Genomic DNA, 16,101 nt, shown 5'->3' with positions numbered 1-16,101 from the left:
CCCAGCTCCAGGTTGAACTGTTGTTCATCATCTTAGCTGTAGAGGGCAAGCGTCACTGGCCCTCAATGTGGGATCCGAACCGTAGCCCTGCTTCTCAGAGCTGGTGCTCCCAAGCAAGCTCTTAACCAGCTGAGCCACTCGGCTGGACCTAACCCCTTACCCTTTTTTCACCCACCTCCCAAGCCCTCTCCCATCTGGCAATCATCAAAATGTTTCCTGTGTCTATGAGTTTGTTTCTGTTTTGTTTGTTAATTTTGTTCTTAGATTCCATATATAAGTGAAATCACATTGCATCTGTCTTTCTCTGTCTGATATACTCCACTCAGCACAACACCCTCCAGGTCCATCCATGCCGCAGCAGATGGCAAGAACCCATTCCCTTCCATGGCCGAGCAATATTCTATTGTGTATATGTACCACCTCTTCTTTATCCATTCTTCCATCAACAGATGCCCAGGCTGCCTCCTCATCTTGGCCACTGTAAACAATGCTGCAATGAACCTGTGGATTCACATTCCCTCAAAGTAGCTTGGGTTTCTTTGGATAAATACCCAAAAGTGGGATTATTGAATCATTCATTGTCTCTTCTTATAGCCTTTGTTTAAAAGTATTTTGTCTGGTATAAATATTGCTACTCCAGCTTTTTTTCGTTTGTTTTTTTCCTTTCTATTTTCTTTTTTTATTTGTTTTTTTGTCTTTTGTTTTTTGTTTTTTAAGCTGAGCCATTCTGCCACCTGTTGGCAGCTCAGCAGCTGCTCAGCTCGGGCCAGGAATTGAACCACTGTTGCTCAGAGCTCAAACTCTTGAGCGAGCTCTTAACCAACTGAGCCACTCAGCCAGCCCCCTTTCTATTTTCATGAAATATCTTTTTCCATCTCTTTACTTTCAGTATGTCTTTCAATATGAAGTGAGTCTCTTATAGGCAGTTGATGTAAGGGTTTTGTTTCTTAACCATTTGGCCCTCCTATGTCTTTTGATTGGAGCATTGAATTTATTTACATTGGAAGTAGTTGTTGATAGATATGTAGCTGTTGCCATTTTATTATTCATAATTTAATTTTTTATCCCCATCTTAAAGAAGGCCCGCTAACATTCTTTGTGATACTGGTTTGGTGGTGATGAACTCCTTTAGCTTTTTCTTGTCTGGGAAGCTCTTTATCTGTCCTTTGATTCTAAATGATAGCCTTGCTGGTGGAGTAGCCTTGGTTGTAGGTCCTTCTTTCCTTAACATCGAATATTTTGTGCCAATCTTTTCTGGCCTGCAAAGTTTCTGTTGAGAAATCAGCTGACAATTTTATGGGAGCTCCCTTATAAGTTACTAGTTGCTTTTCTCTTGCTGCTTTTAGGATTTACTTTGTATTTAACATTTGGCATTTTAATTATAATGTTTCTTGGTGTTGACCTATTTGGGTTCATCTTGTTTGGGATTTGTGCTTCCTGGACTTGTATGTTTCCTTCACCAGGTTAGGAAAGTTTTCAGTTATATTTCTTCAAATATGAGGTCCGACAATTAAGTTCGCGAACTTGTTGCAACGCTATTGCTAACCTTTTTTTATATCAGAGGGATTATTCATTGTGAATTTGTACCAACTGGACAAATAGTTAACCAAGTTTACTATTTAGAAATGCTGAAAAAGCTGCATGGAAAAGTTAGACAACCTGAACTTTTTGCCAGCAATTTGTGGCTCTTGCATCACGACAATGCACCAGGTCACACAGCACTGTCTGTGAGGGAGTTTTTAGCCAGGAAACAAATAACTGTATTGGAACACCCTCCCTGCTCACCTGATCTGGCCCCCAGTGACTTCTTTCTTTACCTGAAGATAAAGGAAATATTGAAAGGAAAACATTTTCATGACACTCAGGACATCTAAGGGTAATACAACAACAGCTCTGATGGCCATTCCAGAAAAAGAGTTCCAAAACTGCTTTGAAGGGTGGACTAGACACTGGTGTTGGTGCATATCTTCCCAAGGGGAGTACTTTGAAGTGATATTCGGCAATGAGGTATGGAACACTTTTTCTAGGATGAGTTTGCAAACATAATTGTCAATCTTGTATGTTGATTCTGGGGCCTCTTGGGAGGAGCTTCGGTGCAGGCCCTGGTCAGCTAATAACTGTAACGGCCAGGTGTTACTTGGTAGGAGCTACAGATAGTCCCGCAGTTGTTTGCTGCCTGTGCTAAACCAGAAGGCATGTGGGAGAATTCACGCTGTGAACCGAGGACAGTTGCCACTAGCACCATGCTTGGGGTAACTCCGAGAAAAAGCCAGAATACCTGGAGGCCTGCTGCCACCTGTCAGATGTCTCATGATTGAGCCACTGATAAAGACTTGTGTAGTATGAGAGTTAAGTGAGGCATGGTCTCAGGGAGTCACTAGAACAGGAAGAGTTGTAGTCACCAGGTTAATGTAGACTCTGTTTTGGTGCGAGTGCTGAGCCTGGAGTGATTCAGCAAGTCTCAGAGCACACTGAGGCCTGTCACTGCCTGGGGCTTGTGGACTCCAATAGTTTTCCTAGAAAGAGTTCAATGAGGGAGGGGCTGGCTGCTCACGAAGAAAGTGCCTCTGGAAGTGTGGGAGTTGGGTGTAGTAGGGTTCCAGCTGAGTCAGCAGGGTGAAGCAGCAGGGCTCACCAGGCCAATCAGATTTATATTTGGCCTGTGGGGGTGGGCTCAACACAGGCAAGATGGCGTCTGCCTGCCGGCTGCGGGGAAAGATGCTGAAATGTCCTTCAGTCCTCCCCCTGAAGCCACACTCCTCAGTCTGCCCCCAATATGTGTCTGAAGCCCCCCAGTCACTGTCTCTCCGCTGGAGTTCAAGGTGAGTGCCTGTGTGCTAGTGAATCTATGCTCGGTCTTTTTAAGAGGTCGTCTGGGATTCCCCATAGCCTTCTGTCTTACCTGAATGGTTGGAATCCCCACTGTTTTTAGCAGCCAAATGTTGTGGGGCCTCTTCTTCCCAGCAGTACTACTCTGGGCTGGGGAGCCTGGTGTGGGGTTTGGGGTCCCTCCTCCAGGGGGAACCTCCTCAGCGGAGGTGTTCATCCTGATTCTCAACAGCCACAGGGAGGTTTGGGGTCTGTTCTGCGTCTCCGCCCCTCCTACCCATCTCGATGTGGCTTCTTCTTCATATTTTTTGTTATAGGACTTCTGTTTGGGTAGGCTTCAGATGGTTCTCTAGGTTGATTGTTCTATAATTTAGTTGTAATATTCATGTGTTCATGGAAGGAAGCGGACACAGTGTTTATCTACTCCGCCATCTTGGATCGCTCTCTCAAATCCAGAATTTTGAATTGGTCCTTTTTTATATAATTTAAATCTGTTTATTGATATTCTCTACTTCCTGATACATTGTTCTCGAACTAATTGTTTATGCATGGTTTCCTTTAGTATCTTGAACATATTTATAATAACTGATTTAAAGTCTTTGTCTAATAAGTCCAACATGGTATAGACTTCCTTAGGGTCAGGTTTTATGGACTGATTTCATTCCCAGGGGCATACTTTGCGACATAATTTCCTCTTTCTTTGTATGCCTCATAACTTTTTGCTATAAATTATATTTTAAATAACATAAAGTAGAAACTCTGGAAATCAGATTTTCCCCTTCCCAGTGATTATGTTGCTGCTATTTGTTGTTGTTTTTGCTATTGTTTGTTAGTGACATTCTTGGACTAATTCTGCAATATCTGTATTCTTTGTTAGTGTGCTCTTTTGAGGTCTCTGCTCAGTCAGCTCATTGGTCAGCTAAAGAGTTGACAGAGATTTTCGTAAGTGCTCTGCAGCACTGGGTTTCTCACTGTTTGGTGAGGGGTTTTGTATGCATTTTATGGCACACAATGAACACTCCAACAGTTTACAACTTTGTCTTACCCTTCACTTCGGCTTTCATAGAGCCCCAAAGTCAGCCAGAGTTGAGCAGTTAGGGCTATTTCCAGTATTTTCTGGGCATTTGTAAAACCCTGAGCTTGCAGGTGGCATTTTAGATCCCCAGGAATATATTGAAGTTTTTCAAAGCCCTCTATAGACACCTCATTTCCAAGATTTTCCTTTTAATGTTTTTTTGGCCAGCCTCTTGTTTATCCCAGCTGATATTAACATCTCAAATAGTTTTACATTAAATAATTGCCACTGATAGGACTTTCCTCACTGAATGAGCCCTGAGGTACAGTAAAGACAAGCCTTTGGAGTTTTTCCTAGAAGTTGCCATTCAGGTTAAACAGTGACAGTTCTGTTGGCATGGGGCTCTTTGGGGGGCTCTAAACCCATTCTTTTTCTCCTGTGGCTGCTAGGCTGCAGGTTTTTCCAGATACCATGGTTGCAAGTCTGCTGGTTTTCAAGGTTACTGCAGAGCGGAGGAGAGGGAGATGGGAATAGGGAAAGTTAAAATAACATAAAGCTCACTGTTCTTTCTGAGATTGAGCCATTTTTCTTGAATAAACACTTCTGTGAGCCTTTCATTGAATTTGAGAGTTCTGAAAAAGTTTATTTTGCCGATTTTTGCCAGTGTTCTCATTTTTGTTACAGAGGATCAGGACCAGAGGCGGCTTCTCTATTTATTCTTAAACTAAATATGGGCCATTTGAGTTAATCATTTTTACACTGATGCTATGATTCTGAAAGTAACAGCAACACAATTTCATAGTAATCCAGATAAGCCATTCTCCAACCTGGATATACATTACCTTCAGAGCATTAAAAAAATATATATATATTCTCATGCAAGGGCCCTACCCCTGTTCTATATATTGAGATTGAAGCTTAGGCATTTATATTTCTAAAAAAAATCAACCTAGGAGATTATAATGTGAAATTTACATAACAATTTTTTATCTCTTTTCTATGAAAATTGTTCAACCCAATTTTGCTAGAATTCCCTTAAGTGCAGGATGTGGGAATCCTGGCTGTATAATACTTCACTTGTAAAAGATATTGGGATTTTGGCTAATTCAGAGTTTAATGTGAACAACTAGTGCATGCAGTTGGCCACACTAGCAGAAATAGTGTTTCTAGATCACAGAAGATAAGAGTTTTGCTACACTCTGCCCTTAGTCAGACCACATCTGGAATTCTGTGTTAATCTCTGGGTATGTTTTAAGAGAAAGTTTGATAAATATGAAAAGCCAATGAAAACTATTTAATGGGAAAATTAGTCAATGGTACATATTGAGTAAAATAAGGTAAACTAGATACCTGGCTCCAAATATGAAAAGAACATTCATGAAAAAGAGGATTAGTTACAGTTAGTATAATATAGTTCAGGTTCATTATGAGTTGAATAGACTCTTATCTGCTGAACTGGGAAGCTAACAACATATTTATACAAAAATGATGTAACAGACCAAACAAGTAAACTTTTGCAAAATAATCTCTTCATAATTGGAGACTCCCTGTTTTGGGGTTGTTTTGGAATATACTATTTCATATAGTTTTTATTTTCTGTCTAGATTATGGTTTCAAGTGTTTTTCTTAGCCTTATCCACACAACTCAGTGTTCAGATGTATCTGATTGAATCATAACAGGAAATTGCTTTATTTATCTTAATCTGTGGGTTATTGAGTACAAGTGGGAAAAAACTTATATATACTATTTAAAAATATATACATACAAATGTATATATACATAGTTTTATACATAATAGCTATTTTATGATAATATGACAAATTTGTTTAGCACCTTGTACTTGTTATAAACTTTCAAATATTTCATTGGTTAAGAATGTTATTTAATTAACTATATAAGCCTCTGGATATGCAATGGTGCGTCACCATTTAGAACTCTTTATTAACAGAATATTGCATCCAAAGCAGAATCAACACAGGACATAGTAAAATGTAAAAATCACAGTTGCCTGTGATATTTAAGAAAATTATCTTAAATTAGGCTAGGGAAGTAGAAAAAACTCAAAACCATTAAATTTATTTTTCTTATTTTTCTTGTGATTTTATTGGATAAAGTCACCCTCAAGGTATAATGCATTTTCTGCTATGTTAGACTATGAAGGCTGTATGATTTATTTTACCTGAAATTAATTTATTTTTCCTTCAGTTTAGAAGCAAAAGGGTAATAATTGATGTTCTAATTTTGATCTTTGAATAACTACATTTGAAAGTGGAAGATAATTGTAAATCAGCTCTCTGTCTCCATATATATATATATATATATATATATATATATATATATACACATATATAGACACTGGGGGTGTCAAAAAAATGTATAATGTATACAAGTGTACACTTTGGTCAACTGCTCAAGCAGTAGTTCACCATAATCAGACGTGTCTGGATGCTGATGGTAACCACTTTGAGCACCTCTTGTAATTGCAGAAGTCAAACGTGACTTGTATTCATCTTTTTTTATTGTGTATATTGAGTATTACAATTTTAATACAGTTTTCCTTTCTTAAAATGTGTATTTTTTAGGCTATATATATGTGGCTGTAGGACTTAACTACTAGGAATAGAACAAGGATATTATTGTGATGGAACTACACAAACAGGCTGTTTTCCTTGAGTATATATGGGTTGTATTTATAATTTTAAAAGCATTTAATTATTGATATACTTTTAGGACAAGATTTGCCTGTTCAGTTTTGGTTTCTTTGACATGGTATTCTAATGTGAATGTAGCATTTTTGCAATTTTTTTATATATAATGGGCTATTTTTAAATATTTTTCAAATACTATATTATGCATCGTATGGTCTCTACATGGCACAAAGCAGGGTTTTTATAACTCCTTCTGTATAAAAATTATTTTCTTAAATCATGTTATGCTTGCTTGCATATGCTTTAAAGTTGCATTATGTTTATCTCACCTCATCAGAAAACTGCCAGTTCTTTTCCCTGGAAGCAAGAGAAGGAATTTTATACCTATTAGTTTAATTGCTCTCTGCCAAAATATCCAGTTTTCTGTATCATTCATTAATTTCTAAATAATATCTTAATACATATTTTCCTACTAGTTGAACTTGAACCAAATGTATTTTACTACTTCATGTTCTTCATCTTATTTGTGTATTTCACCTAATTTTGTTTAATTTGAACTTGGTATCTTCTCCTACTTATGCAACCATTCAAGCTTTACTTTAATAGCAGTATGGAAGTGTTTTATATTCTCCTTTTCAATTACTGTTTTTGTTTGTCTTAGGAAATGTCATTGACAAAATAGCTTCATCTTTTTAGGCATTGTTAACCATCTACTGTGAAGATTCTTCTCAGTGTTTAAAAATTAGGTTTAATATGATAAATAACAGGGATTCAAAAAAAATTTATACACATGACTTGTATTCATCTTTTGTTATCAGTAGTGTTGAGTATTACAAATGTAATAGTTTTTTCCTTTCTTAAAATGTGTATACATTTTTGGCACCCTCTGCATAATTATTGGCACTTTGAAGCCTAAACACACAGTATATAATGAAAAGACACTAAATGAGAAATCAGGAAATCTAAAGTTGATTTTTAGTTCTGTCACTAACTGTTTATGAGCCTTAAGCCTTCCTTTCTATCAAATGGGGATATCATGAGTCCTTAAGGCAGAGCTGTGAGTATCAGATGAAATATGTATGTGGAAGTCCTTTGTAAACTGCAAAAAATTAGGCTGTTCTTTTAGTTGTTCTTACTACTACAATACTATTAGTGGTAGTAGTGGTAGTAGTAGTAGTAAGAGTTTTTCTATTACAGATGAAAATTTGAATTATATATAACCAATATTGTACCAGTGGTGAAATTGGCAAAGACTAGTTTTTAAGATATGTGAGAAGGTGGAAAATGTGGTGAATTTGCCCAGTCGCTTAGCATTAGTGAAAGACAGTTTTGGCAGTGTAATTACTTTTTCCATCCTCAAATATAATGTCTCCCTTTCCATAGAAACTATGTTAGGCAAGTCGTCATATGTTTAAAATCTTTAAACACAAAAAGAAAGAAAGAAGTCTCACCTTCAAAACAAATAAACAAACTTTGAAGGGCTCTGTAAGTTTGAGTCTTAACATTTCACTGTCCCACAGATTGTAAACATTACAAGGCCTTGGTGAGCCATGCCCATGATCTCACTGAGACTTTGGCTCCCGGTATCTCATACCATGCACCTTAGGAAGTTCTTGGATCAGAGGCAGATGTGATCACTTTTGTTATTTTTCCCAGTATGGCCCCAGTTCTGTGGCTTACTGTGTCTACTGATAAAGCAGCGAGAGAATCAGCAAATCATAGACTGTGAGGTTGTTTTGATATTATTAATTTATATTGCATCTTACAGAGCTAACGCTCTTTTCTTTTTAGCGTTTGTGACTGTTTAAGTATCTTAAAGTTCTGGCCCTCTTATTTCTTTTATTTTTTTCATAATTCAACAAACATTTATTGAAAGTCCACTGAGTGACCGATACCAGGCAATATCCCAAGAGAGAATCAAAGAACAGTACCAGGGGTCTTTCTTGAAGAGCTCACAAACCAGTGGGGAAAGAACCCATAAGAAAATAACGACAATATAATGAAAAATGGCTATAGATACATTTGGTGTTAAATGGCCAAATCAGATATTAGGGTTAGTTGATTGAGCAGCTCAACAGTGTCATTAAGGACCCAGACTGCTTTCTTTCCCCTTTCTGTTCTGCCAGTCCTAGTGTGACCTGTGATTATTTCTTATTGTAATAGGCAAACTTTTCCAGGAGATTCCTAGGAGACATTATCTCAAAACTCATTGGCCATAATTGGGCCATATCTAGCTTACCCCTAAACAAATAATTGACAGAGGAAATGAGACTTCCAGAATAGGCTTAGGCCAATCAAAAATTACTTCTGGGGTATAGAGGCGCTTTCTCCTGATGCTTGTGTGTGAGAGATAGACACCCCCCAAAAAATCAAGTCTTGGAAAACACAGGAAGATGAGGAAATAGATTTTTAAATGGAGAAAAACATCTACAAGATATGGAGGGAAGGGAGTGGCCAATACAGAGAAAGGGAGTGGGGGGGATATTTCATGGAAGAGATGTTATTTAAGCTCTATTAAAAGATCTATTCCAGAGAAAAAATTGATAGTTGCCAGATGGGAGGGGTGTTGGGAAGATGGGTGAAAAAGGTGAAAGGGATTAAGAAGTACAAATTGCCACTTATAAAAAATAGTCATTGGGATGTAAAAGTACAAAATAAAGAATATAGTCAATATTGCAGTAACTATGTGTGGTGTGAGGTGGGTACTAGACTTAATTGGGGTGATCATTTCATAAGGTACATAAAAGTCTAATTACTATGTTGTACACTGGAAACTAATGTGACATTGTATGTCAACTGTAATTGAAAAATATTAAAAAAAATAAAAATAAAGAACAAGCAATGGAGAAACAGATGGTTAAATTATTCTTGGAAGACAGCTTATAGATATATGAAAAGAATTTCAGGTGCCATGATAGAGAAAGACATGACTGAAGAGATACAGAAGCTCAGGTGACTCTATTGGGGAAAACATAGTTCATATAAGTTTGGCTGGGAAAGTAACCTTTTAATTTCAATATTCCCAAGTACAATAAAGGTAAAAGAAAATAATGTGAAGGTGCATTTTTATAGGAATTTGCACTCTAAAGTAAGTACACAAGAAAAAAATTAGAGTTAAATTTATCCTTGTATATTCCTGAAATCATCCATGAAATACAACAGTGTACAATCTTGTAGTATTTTTAACTTTAAAGTTTGAGACCACCAAGTTAGTCTAAAGAATAGAATAAAAGAAACTTCCTACATGGTCTATTCATGAAGACAATTCTGCATTTAAAGTAAGTTCTTAAAGAGGAATAAATAGAAAATTCTATTATTTTTACTTGTCTGTAGGATTTACTCTATCCCATTTTAATATGAAATCTCTACCATCACTTAAAAACAGAGCTTCAAAGTTTATGAAGCAAAAACTGATAAAATTGAAAGGATAAATAGAAAAATCCACAATAATAGTTGGGAATTTCAATACTTCTCTTTTTAATCAGTAGAAAACACTAGAAAATAAGTAAGGATATAGAAGACCTGAACAACTGTACCAACCAACTTAACATATTTATGGAACATTCCACCCAACAACAGCAGAATATACATTGTTTTTAACTTCCTTTGGGACATTCACCAAGCTGTACCATATTCTGAACCATAAAACAAACCTTAAGAAATCATAAAAATTTAAATCATGCAAGTTATTTGACCATAATAGAATTAACTAGAGCTCAATGACAGAAAGATAGCTGGAAAATACCCACATGTTTTGAAATTTTAAAACATGCTTCTAAATAACCATGAACCACAAAAAAAAAAGGAAGGAAAGATTTAAAAAGAATAAGTTTTTATTCTTAAACAATAGGAAAAGATAAACAGAAGGAAGGGAAAAACAGTTAAGAGAAAAAAGTTAATGAAATTGAAAGCAGAAAAGCAATAGACAAAAAAGAGACTGGTTCTTGAAAAAATCAATAAAATTTATAAACATTTAGTCACTTTGATCAAGAGAAAAAGAAGATACAAATAACCAATATCAGAGATAAAAAAGAGATCATCACTATAGACCCTACTAGTATTGAAAGCATAACAAGCGAATGTTGTAAATTAGATATTAAATCACTACTACCTACTCACAAAAGATTTTATGCTCCCAAAAGAAACAGTTCATGAAAGTTTATAGAGGATTTATTCATAATCCTCAAAATCTGGAAACAACCCAAATACCCTTCATCTGGAATAGATCAACAAAGTGTGGTACATCCACAAAATGGAATGTGATTTAGCAATACAAATGGATAGAATACTGATACATACAACACCATGGATTAATTACAAGTGTGTTATATAAGAAGCTAGATTCAAAAGACTTCATACTATATCATTCCATCTATAATATATTCTGGAAAAGGTAAAATTATAGGGACAGAAAACAGATAAAAGCTTTCCGAGGACTGGGAGTAGGAAGAAGGACTGACTATAACAGGATGAATGAGGGAATCGCAAGGGGTGATGGAACAGTTCTATATCTTGACTGTGGTTGGTGCTTATGTGACTATATGTGTTTGACAAAACTCATAGAACAATAATGCAAAAAAAAGTGAATTTTACTGTTTACTAAATGAATAAAACAATCTCTATGACCTTAAAAAAAATGAGTCAGAGTTTTCAGAGCTCAATAGGAGTTTAGAAGGGCATCCAGATAAGGAAAATAATGCTTAAAAATGTAAAAATCATGATACTTTAGGGAACAACAATAATTCTAGAAGCTGAAGTATAGTTTGTGCAAAAGAGTATACTGGGGAATAAGGTAAGAGGATAAGGTAGGGAAAATATTTGAGTGTTATGCTAATGATTTAGACCTTATCCTGAAGGAAAAGAAGCCAACAGAGGATTTTCAGAAATCTGCAGTCCTTTTGTTAATGTCTTTCTAGTTTTTCTTGGAGGTATGACATTCATTCTCAAGTAGATTCAGATAGATTCAGGGCCTGTGTTAGCATTCCCTAAAGTCTTCCATGTTTGTAACAGTTTTATACTTGAAGCTCATTTTGGCTGGATGTTAGAACCTTGATTCACGTTACCTTCAAGCTACATATGTTACTCCCTTCCCCTGTGCATAAAACATTAATATTAAAAAGTCTAAGGTTAATATCATATTTCCCTTAGAAGTGACTTGGTCTTTTTGCCTAGATGACCAAAGACATTTTTTCCTTTTTTATTAAAGTCCAGCAATTATATTAGAATATGTCTTTTATGTTAGCCCATTCTGGGTCAATTTTTCCTGGTATATAGGGTGAGTTTTCAATACATTTTCAGGTTTTATTTATTTTAGGAGAGAGTGTTCTTGAATTGCAGTTTTTAAAATTTGCTGTATTGTATTGCTTTGTTTCCTTTTTGGGAACTCTTACTATACATATGTTAGATCTTCTCTGCCTGCTTGTTCTCTTGAATTTTTTGTTCGCTTTTTTGCCATCATTTTGGAGTTTTCATATCTTCTATTTATTTAAAGATATTGCCCATGTTGTTTGTTCATTCTTGTGTCCCTTCTCGCTTACTCTTCATTTCCAAAATGAATTTTTCTTTTATTTCTAATTCTTTGTGGAAATTGGTTTTTTTTACTAGTCACCTAATTTATGAGTTTTAATAATTCTTATTTATCTTCCTTTCATTGCTTTTATAATTCTTTCAGCTTATTTTTTCTTATAATAACTCCATATGGAAATTGATTGTAGTGTTTTTGTATTACTCATTTTTAAGTGAAATGCATTTTCATGGTCTTTTAAAGAGAGAGATGTGGACCAGGGTAGCATTTCTAATTTCATGGTTCTCAAGATCCCATTTCTGTTATTTTCACAGAGTAGGTATGGACTCCTAACCCTCCTCTCTTTTTATCTGGACTTTCTCATCCCTTCATCCCATTGTCCTTGCCTTGCTCAATTTGGATGCAACTTCTGTAGTTTCTTCTCCGTGTGGGGCTTTGTCTGAGGAAAGGGCTTCACCTAGTAGTTTTAAGAACTACAGGACTCAGACCTACAGAATACTTCAGCACCATTAGACCTGGTGGCATTTTCTTAGTCTTACCTATCAACCAGAGCCTGAAACGTCCATTCCCAGCTTCTGTTGCTGTGTGAGCTTTTCAGTGAAACCTAATGGCAATTCTGTTTCCCTGGCTCTCAGGGAATTCTGTAAGCCTTCCCTCCACAGATTCCAGCACTTTCTTACTACACGTGGATTTTGGAGTGGTTACTGGTTTGTCCTGACCTGCTCGTGTTTTGGGGTTGGTATAGATACCTTGTCAACTAGTATTATTGTATATGTTGTTCCTTTTTTGTGTTGCTATAGTAGTTGCTCCATTTTTATAGAGAAATTTAAAAACTATGCCACCATCGTCTTTCCAGAATTCTTCCAATGTTCCTTGAAGAAAAAAAAAGTTGTTTTGTAACTTCATAATTGAAAAAAATGTATTAGATTATTGACTCATACAATGTCACTTAGAAAAGTTGAGTTTTTGGGCTACATTTTTGAAGTTCCCTGAAATTCTAAGAGCCACTATTTTTCCTTTTGAATTTACACTTGGACCAAGTATGTGGTTAGGATTCACGTAATCATGATGTTGTAGAGTAGCTTTGGCATCAGGCAGATCTGGATTACAATCCCATTTCTGTCACTTATCATTTTTCTTTTCACATATTAATTTATTTGAGGTTTTCCTCATCTCCAACATGAAAATAATACTTCTTCAATAACAACTACTACTAAGTATCTCAAAGGGTAATTTGGATTCAATTATATTGGATATTTGACTGACCATTAATAAATTAATATTTACAATCTTTTGATTTTATTGCATCCTAATTCATAGAAGTATAATAAGGTGACAATGTAGAAGACAGTTGAAAGTATAATAATTTCTTTTGTATTACATAAAAAACTTTGTTGTAGAATTTTTAGAAAATGGCAATTCGGTATTTTCAAAATAATTTTATTAATACATCCACATTTGATGTGTCCTATCATAAATTGTATTCAAATGTTCAATATTTCTGACATCACTTCCCATAGCAATTGGGAGGAGTAGATGTTGTGGATCAAGAAGTTTTGTCCTTACACTTTGGAAGAATCTGACTTGGGTCCTTCCTTCACAATTTACTAGAAGCTTAGTGTGGTTTGTTATTGCTATCAGTGAAAGCTTCCTTTTGTAGCTGCAAATTTGCATATAATCAAATTCAATGAATGTTAATTAAGCATGTACTCATTGCTAGAAACTGGCATAGGCACTAGGCATAAAACAGTGAATAAGACAGAGTTTCTGCCCTCCTGGTACTTAGAGTTTAACGTCAAAGGTAAACAAGCCACTACTGCATAGAGTGGTAATTGCTGCTGTAGAGCAACCAGATATTATAAGAAGAGCAGTTTAACCCAGACTTGAAGTTCAGGAAAGGCTTCCTGAAGAAAATGATACCTTAGTTAGTAGCTGAGGATGTGTAGGAATTCCCAAGCTAATAGGAAAGTAGACAAAAAGGGCATGTATGTGCAAAGGCTTGGAGACACGTTCAAGTATGAGCACTTGAAACTGGAAGGACTAATAAGCAGTGTTCCCAATACTGGCCGAAGTTCAAACTCACCAGGAGAGTTTTTAGAAATACAGATGTTTTTTATTGGTCCCACCTCAGACTTAATGAATCACATTCTCAGAGAATGTGTGTTAGGATTCTGATTATTAGCTCCTATGGGGAGCCACCGGTTTAGGGCATGTAAAAGGGGTTGCAGAAAGGGGACCAAGGCAGGGAAGGTGAGGCAGGGATGCCGGGGGTGCACCACGAAGGGCTTGGAAGCCACGTGTGAGTTTGGATTTTTATCCTAAGGGCAGGGGCAAGCTACAGAAGGATGTGGGGTATATGGGGATGGGATGATCAGATTTATGATGTATGAAGATCACTGAATTTACTAAAATACGGCCCCTGCCTACATGAGAGATACAACCTAATTTACGAGGTTGTATCTTTGAACCTCAGTTTTCAAAATCTAAAATAGAAATCATATCTATTTGGCGTGGTTATTTTGAGGTTTAACTGAGAAAAATCTATGCAAAGTGCCTGATATGTATTTGGCACTCAAAAGATGTTAATTCCTGAAAACAGTATGGAGGATCCTCAAAAAATTAAAAATACATGTAGAACTACCTTATGACCCAGCAATACCACTCCTGGGAGGGCCGGCTGAGTGGCTCAGTTGGTTAAGAGCTCGCTCAAGAGTTTGAGCTCTGAGCAACAGTGGTTCGAGTCAGCCCGAGCTGAGCAGCCGTGAGCTGCCAACAGGTGGCGGGATGGCTCAGCGGAAAAAAAAAAATACCACTCCTGGGTATTTATCCAGAGAAATCCAAAACACTAATTTGAAAAGATATATGCACCCCTATGTTCACCGCAGCACTATTCACAATAGCCAAGACATGGAAACAACCAAAATGCCCATCAATAGATGATTGGATAAAGAAATTGTGGTACATTTACACAATGGAGTCTTACTCCGCCATAAAAAAGTATGAAATCTTACCATTTGCAACAACATGGATGGACCTAGAGAACATTATGCTAAGTGAAATAAGTCAGATTGAGAAAGACAAAAACCACACGATCTCACATATATGTGGAATCTAAAGAACAGAATAAACAAAACCAAAATAGACTCATAGATACAGAGAACAAACTGATGGTTGCTAGATGGGAGGGGGGTTGAGAGGATAGGTGAGAAAGGTGAAGGGTTTAGGAAGTACAAATTGGTAGTTTCAAAATAGTCATGCAGATGTACAATATGGGGAATATAAATAATATTGTAAAAACTATGTATAGTTTCAGGTGGGTACTAGACTTATCAGAGATATCACTTTATAAATTATATAAATTCCTAATCACTGTGCTGTACACCTGAAACTAATATAAAATAATATTGAATGTCAACTATAATTAAAAAATATATGGTCATAAGATGTAAAGTACAGCCTAGGGAATATAGTCAATGGTATTGGAATAGCTATGTACGGTGTCAGAGGGGTAGTAGACTTGTTGGGATTATCACTTTATGAAGTGTGTAAATGTCTAATCACTATGTTGTTTTGTACACCTGAAACTAATAACCAAAAAGATAGTCACGGGAATATAAAGTACAGCACAGGGAATACAGTCAATAATATTGTAATAACTATGTACAGTGTCACATGGGTAATAGACTTGTTGGGGTTATCACTTTGTGAGGTATATACTCGTAAATGTCTAATCACTATGTTGTTTTGTACACCTGAAACTAATAAAAAAAAAAAAGTCACCTTCTCGCTCATTCTCAGGTCAATGTTACATGCTGATTCCTCCATCCAGGCTCCCCCTCACACTGAATAATGCCTCAGGCCTCAGGCCTCACTTACAAATATCCTCTTAGAAGGCAGTCCTTGAATCTCCACACCAGCTGACATTCCCTTGTAGGTGTTTGCAGTATCTTTACCCCTTCCCCCTAAGGGCTATTCACTATACTTTTAATTTGTTAATGCCCATGTTCCCCACAGATTGTAAGCAATATGGTGGCAAAAGTATATACACCATCAATCCATATTATTCACAGATTCTGTTTGGAAA

At 36.3% G+C, this 16,101-nt stretch overlaps 1 protein-coding gene across 1 annotated transcript in view; it reads left to right on the top strand.

Annotated features, from left to right (window-relative positions):
* ODAD2 (outer dynein arm docking complex subunit 2) overlaps positions 1-16,101 on the top strand; it is a 161,473-nt gene that overhangs the window by 105,385 nt on the left and 39,987 nt on the right. The gene's annotated exons all lie outside the window — the stretch shown is intronic.

This window comes from Hipposideros armiger, unplaced genomic scaffold (assembly GCF_001890085.2).
Source record: "Hipposideros armiger isolate ML-2016 unplaced genomic scaffold, ASM189008v1 scaffold_221, whole genome shotgun sequence".
Taxonomy (NCBI): Eukaryota; Metazoa; Chordata; class Mammalia; order Chiroptera; family Hipposideridae; genus Hipposideros; species Hipposideros armiger.
The sequence above is the reverse complement of the archived record's forward strand: the minus strand, read 5'-3'. Positions and strand labels throughout refer to the sequence as shown.